The 12,647-nt window shown below is 41.9% G+C and overlaps 1 protein-coding gene across 14 annotated transcripts in view; it reads left to right on the top strand.

Moving 5' to 3' along the window:
- DYRK1A (dual specificity tyrosine phosphorylation regulated kinase 1A) overlaps nt 1-12,647 on the top strand; it is a 150,377-nt gene that overhangs the window by 95,946 nt on the left and 41,784 nt on the right. Inside the window, exon 3 of one of the 14 annotated variants that reach the window (XM_078452791.2) lies at nt 7,767-7,885. The exons of 12 other annotated variants lie outside the window; for them this stretch is intronic. The gene's annotated coding sequence lies outside the window, so the exon portion shown is untranslated. Of the gene's footprint in view, nt 1-7,766; nt 7,886-7,923; nt 9,724-12,647 lie in introns of those variants that run through there. One more of the 14 variants, XM_060640865.3, reaches the window with a different exon arrangement.

The raw sequence follows: 12,647 nt of genomic DNA, 5'->3' as shown, positions 1-12,647 counted from the left end.
CCTCCTCCCGTTAAAGAAGAGGCTGGCTTTTGGACCGTCTAGTCGGGACCTTGGTCACTTGCCCATTTTCTCTGATGTTCGTCTGGATGCTTGGTGGAGCTAGCGTCACAGCTTGTGTAGATCTTCTAGATCTTTTACTTATTTGTTTGTTTATTTTTTTTAAACATTTATTTATTTTTGAGAGACAGAAACAGAGTGTGAGCAGGGGTGGGGCAGAGAAAGAGGGGGACACAGGATCTGAAACAGGCTCCAGGCTTGGAGCTGTCAGCACAGAGCCTGACATGGGGCTTGAACTCATGAACTGCAAGGTCATGACCTGAGCTGAAGTCAGACAATTAACCGACTGAGCCACCCAGGTACCCTGATCTTCTAGATCTTCTCAACAGTGGTTGTGGATGTTTTTCTTAGCGGCGTGGTCTCAGGTTAGCCTGATTGGTTACCCGTCGAATTAATGATATTTTATTTTATATTTTATTTTATTTTGTTTTGTTTTATTTTATTTTAATTTTATTTATTTTATACATATATTTTTTAAATGTTTATTTTTGAGGGAGAGAGAGAGACAGAGCATGAGCAGGGGAGGGGCAGAGAGAGAGGGAGACACAGAATCGGAAACAGGCTGCAGGCTCCGAGCTGTCAGCACAGAGCCGGACGTGGGGCTGGAACCCATGAACCGTGAGATCGTGACCGGAGCTAAAGGCAGACACTCAACCGACTGAGCCACCCAGGCGCCCCTGATGATGTTATTTTAATCCTCGGCTGGAAAGAAACTCCCGTAATTCAGCTCTTGTATATGTGACCAACACACTGGTTTGGTGTGATGGCACTGATATTTCCTGAAAAGGCTGCCTCAGCGGGTCGTGGCTCATTAGCTCTTCCCTTGTGCTGTTACCTGGATTCTGCTAGTCCAGGAGGCATCTTTTTCTGCCCCTCTGCAAGGCTGTCCAGTGAAACATCTAAAATTAAACTTCGGTTAGAAACAAATTCACTTTTTATGTTCTCCCAAAGGATTGGGGTGTGTGTGGGGGGGGGGTGGTTACAGTATTTGTAAATTTAAGACAATTATAAGGCAGCAAGGATCGTGTGGCTGCAGTCATGAAGATAAACTTTTTTACGGCATTTGCCTCAACAGCATGTTTGTGAACACTTTGTACAAGCGACCGTTACTTCAGTTGTTGTGTTAAATACGTTGCTTTCTTTCACATATGTTTTTTCTGGTAAAGTATCTGTTTTCAGTTTTCCAAAAGTTTCGTCATAGTTATTTAAAATCATGTATCAGGTAGTCGTACCTAAAATTCTGCAGTATGTTTAATATATTGCAGCGTATTAATAACCTTCCATCTTGTTCTGGGATTTCTAAGTCTTCTAGTGGCAGATTCACTTTACAAACGGCGGGTGCACATTTATGTTTATGACTGTCTGTGCTCTTTATGTTCAACTGCTCATTTAGTCACTTGGGCAGCACTTCCTTCTGGGGCTTCTTCTGTGTGCTGAGCACTGTTGTAAGTCCCGGGGATTCAGCAGTGAACAAAGCTGGACGAAGGGGGACGTCCTGGTGGGGTTTACGTCTCAGTCCCGTTGCACTAGGAGGTAGACCTTGGGCTTCCGATCACACCACCGGCCACCAACCAGCCACCAGGCTGAGTTACACAGTCACTGATCTTTATTTTCTCCAAGAGGTTGGACTTGACTTCTTAAGAGGTTAATCTCACCTGTTAAGTTTGTCTAGAGACACTGTATCTTTGTCTGCCTGTTTTTTGTTTTTGAAACAAAAAACTTCCCCCACCTTATTTCTAGAAATTAAAGGATCGAAGGTTACTTAACACCTTGTTTCTGACAGAGTGGGGAAAACTTTTATTTAAATGGGCTGATTACTGATGAAACATTTTTATATTCTGGGTACTGTAAGAAAAAAAATATTGCTTTCTCCTCTACCTGGAATTTTCATGATTACTGATAACCCATAAAATACCAGGAGGTATTATCTGCTTCTTTATTTTTACCACTTAACAATGTTTTATAATTTTAGAATATTGGGGGCCATATAAGTATAAACATATTACATGTTATACCTTGTATGGTGTAATAATTTATGGAATCCAGCAGCTATATTTTGGGTGGCTATTTTCATCTTTTTTGTGTGTGTTCCAGATGCTATTCCTAAAAATAAGTTCTTGACTTCTTATTTCTGCTGCGAGAATGTAATTTGCCTTCTGTAATTGCAAGGGTTAAGACCCGTTTAGTGTAAAGTAAGATTTTGTGTGTCCAGTTGTCTGTCTGTCCATCTGGTCCATCTTAGTGGTTGCTTGCGAGCTTAGCACGTGCACCCTTGACTTACACGGTGGTGTATTCGCCTTTTATCTGTCCTGTACCTGGTGCTGTGGTTGTCATCTGCATGACGTTTGTGAATGATGTAAACTCTACAGTTTGTTGTTATTTTTGCTGTAAACAATGAGTTCTCTCTTAACACTACCGACAAGAAATATGTTTACTATTTGTCTACGTATCTGCCGTTTCTGTTGGTCTTTATTCCTTAGTGTGGATCTCCGTTTCTGTCTGGTGTCATTTTCCTTCTGTGAACTGTGGACATTTTTGGAGTGCCAAGTCTGCTATTGAAGACTTTTTTATTTTCGTTTGTCTGTGGAAGAGTTTTGCCCACCTTTTGAAGGCTTGTTTTGGTGGATACAGAATTGTAGGTTAAATGTTTTTTTCTTTTATCATTTTAATTAAAAATTTCTTTTTACTGTATATTTATTTCTGAGAGAGAGAGAGAGAGAGAGAGAGAGAGAGAGAGAGAAGGAGAGAGAGAGGGAGAGAGAGGGAGAGGGAGAGGGAGAAGGAGAGGGAGACACAGAATCGGAAACAGGCTCCAGGCTCTGAGCTGTCAGCACAGGGCCCTGTGCAGGGCTCGAACTCAATAACGGTGAGATCGTGACCTGACCCGAAGTCCAGCGCTTAACTGACTGAGCCACCCAGGCGCCCCTTCTTTTATCATTTTAAGATGTTGCTTTGTCTTTTTTTTTCCTGGTGTGCATGGTTTCTGATGAGAAGTCAGTGGTTCTGTATGTAAATGTGTATTTTCTCCCCATTCTGACTGCTTTTATGGTTTTTTCTTCATCAGTGCTTTTAACAATTGAGTGCCTTTGTGTGGGTGTGCGCACATGCATTTTTTTTTTTTTTTTTTTTTTTTTAAGAGAGAGGGTGCTCACCCTCTTTTTTTTTTTAAGAGAGAGGGTGTGAGCAGGGTGAGGGGCAGAGAGAGAGAGAGAGAGAGAGAGAGAGAGAGAGAGAGACACACACACACACACAAAGACTCCCAAGCAGGCTCCGTGCTCAGTGCAGAACCTGACCCAGGGCTTGATCCCACGACTCTGGGATCATGACTTGAGCCGAAATCAAGAGTCAGGCACTCAACCGACTGAGCCATTCAGATGCTCCTGTGTATTTTTATACTGCTTGGGTTGATTGATTTTGGATCTGTGGGTTGATACTTTTCATTGAATTTGGGAAAATTTCCAACTGTTATTTCTTCATAAATTTTCATTCCCCGATTTTTCTCTCCTTTCCTTTTAATACTTCCTCTAGATAGGAATGTTTGCTTGATTTTGTTGTGAAGGTTTTAGATGCTTGTCTCATTTATTATTATTTTTTCCATTGTATTTTATACTTGTTTTCAGTTAGGTTAATTTCTGTTGCATCATTTTTACATTCACTGATCTTCTGCAGTGTTTAATCTGCTGTTTGATCCATCCAGTGAATTTTTCATAGTTTTTCATTCTGTAAGTAATCTGTGCACCCAGCGTGGGGCTTGAACTCATGACATTGAGATCAAAAGTTGCACATTCTACCAACTGAGCCAACCAGGCATCCCCATTTCAATTATTATTTATTCCTAGAATTACCATTTGATTCCTTTTTATAGTTTTCTCTCTATTCAGTTTTGCTGTTTGGGGCCACTTGGCTGGCTCAGAGGAGCATGCAGCTATTGATCTCTGGGTCGTGAGTTGGAGCCCCGTCTTGGGTGTAGAGATTATTTAAATAAATAAACTTAGAAGATTTGCTGTTTTTTCTTATTTTGTCTGCATTTTCCTTCTATTTTGAAGCCTTTGTATGCCTGTTTTTTCCTCTGCCAATTTCATTATTTCTGTCATTTCTGGATCTATAGGTGGATTTGTTTTCCCCCTGAAGCAGGCCTCCTTCTTCTGCTTCTTTGTGTGCCTAGTGATTTTAGTTTTTTTAAGTAGGTTCCATGCCCAACATGGGGTTTGAACTCACAACTCAGATTAAGAGTCGCATGCTCTACTGACTGAGCCAGCCAGACGCCCTCTTTCTAGTGATTTTTGATTGGATACAGGCATTAGAAATACTAGGTAGTTGAGCTTCTGGGTTTTGTTGTCCTTTGAAAGGTGTTGAATTTTGCCCTGGCAGGCTGCACACTGTCTTGATTCTTGAAGGTATGTTTCAGTGTCTGTTGGGACAGGCAGGAGGCAGCCAGGATGGCTCTACTGCTGAAGCTTGGATGTTTTTTGTGGGGGAAGTCTGCTTTGAATGTCCGTGGTGTTTTTGGGTTTCTCCACCCTAGCTGATTGGAGCACTTACGTTTCCTGGGTGCTGTGCGAGTTCTAATAAGCTGTTCAGCTCCTAGCTCCTGGCGCATGCTTTTTGCCTCGCCTCCCACAGGGACCTGTACCCAGCACTTGGGCAGCTTAGTGTTTGGCCAAAGAATCAAGGGGATTTCTAGGTGTAGGTAATGGAGCCCCTTCTGTGCAGAGCTCCCTCCTTTCTGTGGCCTGCCTTACCAGTTCCAGCCTGGACCTCCCATCTCCATCCTCCCCACTCAGCAAGACCCCTCTGTTGTGTTTGGGCCCCCTCTCCCCACACTGGACTGTGGAAATTGTCTCCAGATAGAAAGCCAGAGTGATTGTGGGGCTCCCCAGGTTTGTTTCCTTTTTCTCAGGGATCACAGATCTGCACGGCCTGTTGTCTTGGGTCTGAAAACAGTGCTTTTGTGCAGCTGCCCAGTTTTGCTCACGGTGCGTGAGGTAGGTCAGTTACGAGGCACTGATGTGATAAGCTTTTAAAAGTATGTGTTTTTATCCCTATCCCACAGTTATTCTTCACAATTGAATTAAAGTTTCAGACTGAAAAATTTCAACATTTATTTGGATCTTACACGAGCAAATTCGTCGTGTTTGTAGACAACTGAATATGCTATTTTGGCTTGTAGGTTAAAGCAAGTGTGTGTGTGTGTGTGTGTGTGTGTACACGTTATGTATGTACACTCATTTTGTCATGACATATACTGTCCACTAACTAGAAGGGAATAAAAAATCTATTTGTCCTTATCGTTAGATAATTTACGGAGCCCTAATGTAGTTTGCATCTTATTTTCATAGTTTTACTTTAATATGTATTTCTTTAACACCCGTGGAGCCATGCAGTGTGCTATGTGCTCGGGATATAAAAACGAGTAAGAGAAATTGTCGAGCAACAGCTCTAGCCTGTGCGGTGATTAGACTATTCTTTATTTCTGACTCATGAGCCCCTCATTTTAAAAATACTTCTTCCATCCTTACTCCCTTCAGCTCTCTCCTCTCTCAACCATTTCTTCATATTCTAAATATTCCTGATAGATTCAGTTCATTGTTTCACTGAACAAATATTTGTTGAATGCAGGCCACGTGGCAGGCACTGTTCTTGGTACTGATGATACCTTGATGAATAAAACTTTTGTCATGGACTCCTATCCAGTTACCCTCTTCATCACAGACCTGTGTTTGTAGCCATCATTTAAGTGCAGTCGGCTCTTACTTTAACATTCTTCTCCTTTGTTATGGGTGTGCCTCGTTGCAAGCGATCTTGGCACATTTTCCTACATAATCTTGGTTGCCCTCCCCTCCTTTCTCAGGGGAGTCTATCTCAGAAGCTTGGCCTCCTAAGAGTTTCCACATTTTGTGGATGTTATAGTTTTAGTTAGCTTGGATTATTTTCATTTATTTTTGGTCTTTAATACCGTACTTTCTCTTTAACATCAAATGTGGTTTAAGATGTCACAAGGATGGTCCCCTATCAGCGTATTAACAACAAAAGAAATTCAAGCTAGCTACAGGCAGAGCTACTTGTGGGTTTCACATCCGAGATAAATAAATGGCTTTTTTCTTTGCCGAGGGTCTTCTCCTAGGCTTTTCTCTTTGATGTGTGCTCTCTGTGTCCGGCTGCCTGTTTGAGTCTCGCCATCTCCCAGTCTCCCAGATCTGTTCATGGAATGCTTCTCTGAAGAATCACCGCTAATTTCTATAGTGTTATGGTCCCTGGTTTAGGTTTTTGCTGAAACATCGTAACTGGAGTGGAATGAGAAAGCTACTGCTAGTTGTTCTTCCTTTTTCTCCTCCCTCCCTCCCTCCCTCCCTCCCTCCCTTCCTTCTTCCTTCCTTCCTTCCTTCAAAATTTTTATGAATATTCAAAAACATACTTATGGTAAAAAAGCTCCATATAGTTCAGAAGGATATAAAAATGCGCACAGGACCCCACTTGCATACTTTTTCCAGCTTACCTTTTACACTATTTGGCAGCAATTTAAAATACTATTTTGGTACTGAACTCCAAATAATGATTATGAAGATAATTTTGAATTAAATATTATAAGACTTGATACTACAGCATGTATTTTGACATATTCTTGAGCTAAAATATTAAAGCTCATTTTTAGTTTAGTTGGACAAGGATTACATATAGCATGGTATAGATAGATGTCAGGTTAAACCATTTGAAATGGCTGTTTTGTAGGCCAGAGGAGGTCTAAGATCAGCAGTTTCCTACAGGTCAGCCTAATACTTTATTAACATCATAGGATGAACTGAGTCCTTGTTCTTCTTAACATTTGACTTGAAAGGGAAGATGCAGGGGCGCCTGGGGGGCTCAGTCAGTTGAGCATCTGACTTCAGCTCAGGTCATGATCTCACAGCTCAGCTCGTGAATTCAAGCCCCGCGTCGAGCTCTGCGCTGACAGCTCAGAGACTGGAGCCTGCTTTGGATTCTGACTCCTTCTCTCTGTCCCTCCCCTGCTCATGCTAGTGCATACTGTCTCTCTCTTCTCTTTCTCCTTCAAAAATAAACATAAAAGAAAGGGAAGAGGGAAACTTTGGAAAGACTAAAAAACCGTGGCGATGGGCCTGATTATAAAATCAGGTAAAGAAGGAATTCTCGTATTAGTTTGTCTTCCTGGATGGAGTCTTGTCATAGGAGAAGAATGAATGAATGAATGGATAACTTAAATACTTGTGGGAGGAAATGAAACTTGAGTATCTTTCTGCATTGCACGCATAACAGTTGAACTCAGAAAGGAGACAGTGAGCATGTGGCAAACACACCTATATACAGACCATAGTTACGAGGCCCCATCACTGGGACTGTTAGTAGTTGTGATAGATGGTATAGTAAGTAGCTAAAAAAAAAGTACTATAAGTGAAAAACATAAAGTGATTTCTTGTTAGTCCATGTTTTGATTACCTACAGCAAAATTTAAAAAGAACATTGGATTCTTTGTCACCTAGCATACCAACCTTATGTACAGGAGTGTGTATTAGTGTTTTAATAATAATAAAAAGCCCCAAATAATTAACCAGGAAGGCAAATCTCTTGGGGGGAAACCAGCCCTATGGTGTATTGTATAGTCACAATTCTAGCTGAGGTTTGGGTTATGTGCCACTTGGATTAGTTGGAAGTAGCTTTCTTTCATTAAGTTAAGCAATTAAATTGTTTTTTAGATGATGTTCGAAGCCGCTTTGGCATCGTCTGGTGGCCTGTTAGAAATGCAGACCCTCAGGCCCTACCCTAGATGTACGGAATCAGAACCTGCATTTTTCACAAGATTCAGAGGCGATTTGTAAGCACATTAATGTTTGTGAAGTACTGTTCTAGATCATGGGTGGCATTGTCACCTCCAAACAGTGTCACGTTAACCTCTCGGTGCTTGGTGAATTTAATGCACGCAGTTAATCCGTTAATTGATGGGATCTAGATTGAGAAAATGAAACAGATATTTTGGGAGGATAGTTACAATAATCAAGCAGCAGCTGTCAGTTTCTTTGTATTTCTTTCATAGCTATCTGGATGTCACAGAATTGTCCATCCCTTCCTCAAAGTGTATCCTTGAGTCTGATTGTACTCACGCGGGATGATTTGTTGATATTTCGTGATTGTGAGTATGTGTGCGTCGGTGTGTGTGTACATGCCCGAGGCAACAACAAAGTATACAAATTAAAGGAGTAATGAGATTTTGATGAGTCAAGGATGGTAATCTATACTGTAGCATATAAAATAACTGAAAAGTGGGGGCTCTGGGTGGCTCAGTCTGTTAGGTATCCGACTTCAGCTCAGGTCGTGATCTCAAGGTTCATAGGTTCTAGCCCCGCATCGGGCTGTCTGCTGTCAGCACAGAGTCTGCTTCGGATCTTCTGTCCCCACCCCCAGCCCCACACATGTGCTCATTCTCTCTCAAAAATAAACATTAAAAAAAAAAAAGATCTCTAAAAAGTAATAAAATAATTTGTGTGTCTGGGAGGTATAAAAATCTCAGTCCAGCAGAAGGTAAGAAAGGAACATGAAATAGTTGGAGTAAATAGAAGGGTTATAAGTGTACATACATAAATGAAACCCAGGTACATACTGTTTACAAGAGACAAACCTAAAATGTAAGGGAATGGAAAGTTGGCAGCGAAAAGTGGACAAAAGGCATACCACACAAAGAATGAGAAAGTGTGGTGTGACCATATTAAAAAAGGGAAGCATTATTGGAAATAAAGAAGGGCTGTTGATGATGATAAAAGGTTTTTATTTCAGTTTATCTATTTATTTTGAGAGAGAGAGTACAAGCAGGGGAAGGGCGGAGAGAGGGGGAGAGAGAATCCCAGGCAGGTTCTGCGCCCCGTCAGCATAGAACCCCACATGGGGCTCGAACCCATGAACCGTGAGATTATGACCTGAGCTGAAGTCTAGAGTCAGACGGTTCCTGACCGAGCCACCCAAATGCCCCAGGATATTTTTAATACACCTCTCTCGCTAACTGATAGAACAGGACGAGAGCAGAAATAGAAAACCCACATAAGAGAGGATACTTAATAAAATTAGCAAACTCAAAAGGTAGGAGCCGGCCTCGTTGGCCAGTCCTGAGTTGAAGGAGATAGCACTAGATTTACACCTACATCGATAGAAAAGCTTAGAGGCTGTAATGAAGAACTTGATGCCAGCGCATATGAAATGTAGACGGAGGAGCCGTACTCTTAGAAAAATAACAATTTACCAGACATACCAGGAAATACAAAATTTGAATGAAAACAACTTTTAAGTAATTATTAGCTTTTAACTACCCACAAAGGAAATTCCAAGTCAAGATGGTTTCATCAGTGAGTCCATCACAAAAGGATGATTATGACCAAATTGTGTTCCAGGAAATGCATAGTCGGTTTAACATTCAAAAATCAATCTGTATATTTTACCACATTAACAGTGGATCAGAAAACTCATGTCATTTCAATGGATGCAGAAGAAGCATTTAATAAAATTTAGCATCCATTTGTGAGGGAAAGGTTTTAGCAAACTATGATTAGAAAGGAACTTGATTCATTTGTTAATGGTCATCAAGGAAGAACAAAACCTACATCAACCGCAGTACTAGAGATACGTTGAAAGCTTACTTTCTGAGATTGGGAATAAGACAGGAAAGTAAGTACCTGTGTCCCTCTCTGAGCACCGCCGGGTTTGAGGGACAGTGGCAAGAAGAATGAGGTGGGGGGAAGAATAAGGAATGGGAAGGCGAAACTACCGTTCAAATGTCCAGAAGTGCTAGTGGCTATGGCAGCCTGTTACACGATGCCGATACATTCATCATGGCCAGAAATTCTGTTGAGCAGCACTGTTGAAGAGAGACGGTGTGCAGTTTCAACCACAGTGCCAACATAGGTTTATTTGTTTTGTGATTTTGGTGAGCTAATTCTAAACCATATACGGACATGCAGAGGACTACGAATAACCCAAACCATTGTTGAGGAAGTACAGAATTCTCTACTGGATATTAAAACTTGTAAAGCTGGTTCTTGCACAAGGTTGAAAGAAATCTAGGTAGGTCTGTATCCAGTAGAATAGCGTAGAGAATCCAAAACCAGATCCAAGCGTGCACGGGCATGTGATTTATGATACACATGCCATGCAGAGCAGCAGGGAAAGTTTGTCTTTGTAATAATTGGTCCTGAGTCAGTTGAATGTCCGTTATGGGGGGGATGCAGCTGAATTCCTGTGGTACACATGCACAGAAATCAAATCCAAGAGCACTGCCCATCTAGATGCGAATGGTGAAAACTCACCTGCTAGAAGATAACAGCATTTCTTGATGACTTGGATATAAGGGAACATTTCTTAAACGGACACCAAAAATACGAATTCTAAAGCAAAAGGTGATGAAATTAGTAGATTGTACTCATCAAAAAAACACCCTTAAGAGAGTGACCATGCAGACCACTTACAACCGACAAAGGGCTCGTACCCAATATGTGTTAAAAATAGGATGTTTTAAATTTTAGAAATGTATCAGGAATAGTCTTTCTTGATAGAAAAATGGAAAAGCAACCTAAGTGGATCTTTAAGCGGCCTTCAATAGATGAAAAGCTGCTCATAGCCACCAGGAAACTTGTACACGCTCATGTGTTGGTGGAGAGCCACCACATACCTCCAGCAGTGGCTGAGATTAGGAAGACTGAGGGTCCCAGGTGTCAGTGAAGGAACAGAGCAGAAGGGACTTTCATAAACTTCCAGGGGAGAAACGGAGCAATTAAAAACACTACAGAAGTTAGAAACTACAGCGATTAGAAGAGCAACAGAACAGCATCTGTGTATGTGCCAGAAGACCCTTAACAAGACTCGTCCTAATGACACGGTTCATAATAGCTTTGAACTGGAAATAATCCAAGTGTCGGTCGCAAGTAGGACAGATGGGTTACCATGAAGTAACGATCATGACCAAACTGCAGTTTATAGGCACAACGTGAAGTGAACAAACCCACTTATATAAAGTTATAACTAATCTGGTTTTAGAGGTCAAGATAGCAACTTTGGGGTAGAGAGAATTGGGTATTGATTGAGAGGGGTCAGAGAGTGATGGGGGGGGGGGTTTCTGGGATGATGCCCATGTTTCTCCCCTCTCCCCTTTAACAAGTTCAATTGATAATTATTTAAGCTCTATACTAATGATTTTTATCCTTTTTTTGCTATATTACAATAAGTGAGTTTAAACCTAGTATATAATGACACTGGTAGTAGAAGCAGAAGCTAGTATTTTGTAAAGTACCAAGATCCATTATTTGTGTTTTCTTGTGTCTTACTTTTTGAAAACTTCATAATAAACCTAAGGGAATAGGGTTAGTGTAATAATATCTCTGTTTCATAGATAGGGAAGCTAAGACCTAGAGTGGTTAAGTAACTTGCCTTTCAGTGCCTTAGTGTTTTTACTGTTTATAAGAGCTATTTATATATCAAAGAACTTAATCCTATTTATATATATTTAAATTTATTTATATTCCTTCCCAGTTTGTTTGGTTTTTGTATTTTTGTCATGTAGATGTAAAGCCTCCTTTTCCCCCCATTATTTGACATTTAGGTTTCCGTGTTTTTTTGTTTTTTTTAAAATGGTTGCGGACAATACCAGGATAAACATTCTTCCGTGTCTTTGTGCACGTCATCGATTATATCCTTAGGCTAAATTCCCAGTTTTGTTTTGTTTTTTAGCTGAACAGAGTTGTTCCATGTATCTGAATGGACTGTATTTTTTTAGTATGAGTAATGAAATGTTTAGAAAATTGCCCCATCTATCATGATAGTGGCATTGTCCTTTCACTTATTCAGCAACTATTTGTTGATCGTGCCCTGTGGGTCAGTTAAGGACCTCAGGCTGTAACGGAGGGGACAGAAGCTAAGGTCTAAGAGCCGTGCCAAGGCAGGTTATGTTCCAGTTTCAGTAATGGGGAGAGGACTCGAGGTTTGCTGCTTCGAAGAGTCACTCTAGCATTTTACTGAAGGGATCCAGAGCTGCAAATGGGCAGAATAAAGACAAAAAAGAGCTCGTGGGGATCTGTTGTAGTCCTCTGAGTGAGACAGGGTTCATGGAGATGAAGAGAGGGGCTGTATTTGAATGTTCTACGGGAGGTGGAGGCAGCCAGATTGGGCAGCTGTTTGCCCGAGGCTGGTCTCTGGGGGCAGAGAACTCCGACTGCAGGAGCTCTGGTTCCGGGTGACTGGGTGGAAGGAGGCGCCGTGTGCTCTGGTGGAGCAGAGAAGTGGCACTTGTGTTTGGAGGGCGCCGAGCTTTGCTCTCTCCGGTTTGGGGAGTCTGGGCGACTGTCAAGGAAGAGGCTGTTCGCCCCGCGAGAACGGGTGCTGTCCCCACCAGCCGTTACCGCACGGCACAGGGCAGCATCGTGGCCGGTGTGGGCCGTTCATGAGCCGCCAGAGCTGTTCCGAGTATTTTACACACCGTCCCCACAGCCTATGCACGTTTGCCGAAATGAGGTGCGCAAGGCCACGCGGTCGAGGAGCGTGGAGCTCAGGTTCCGAAGTGCGGCAGCCTGGCCGAGCGTCCGGGCTCTTTACCGTGGGGC

The sequence above is a fragment of the Panthera onca genome, chromosome C2 (genome assembly GCF_046562875.1).
Source record: "Panthera onca isolate mPanOnc1 chromosome C2, mPanOnc1 haplotype 2, whole genome shotgun sequence".
In the NCBI taxonomy this organism is placed as follows: Eukaryota; Metazoa; Chordata; class Mammalia; order Carnivora; family Felidae; genus Panthera; species Panthera onca.
The sequence above is the reverse complement of the archived record's forward strand: the minus strand, read 5'-3'. Positions and strand labels throughout refer to the sequence as shown.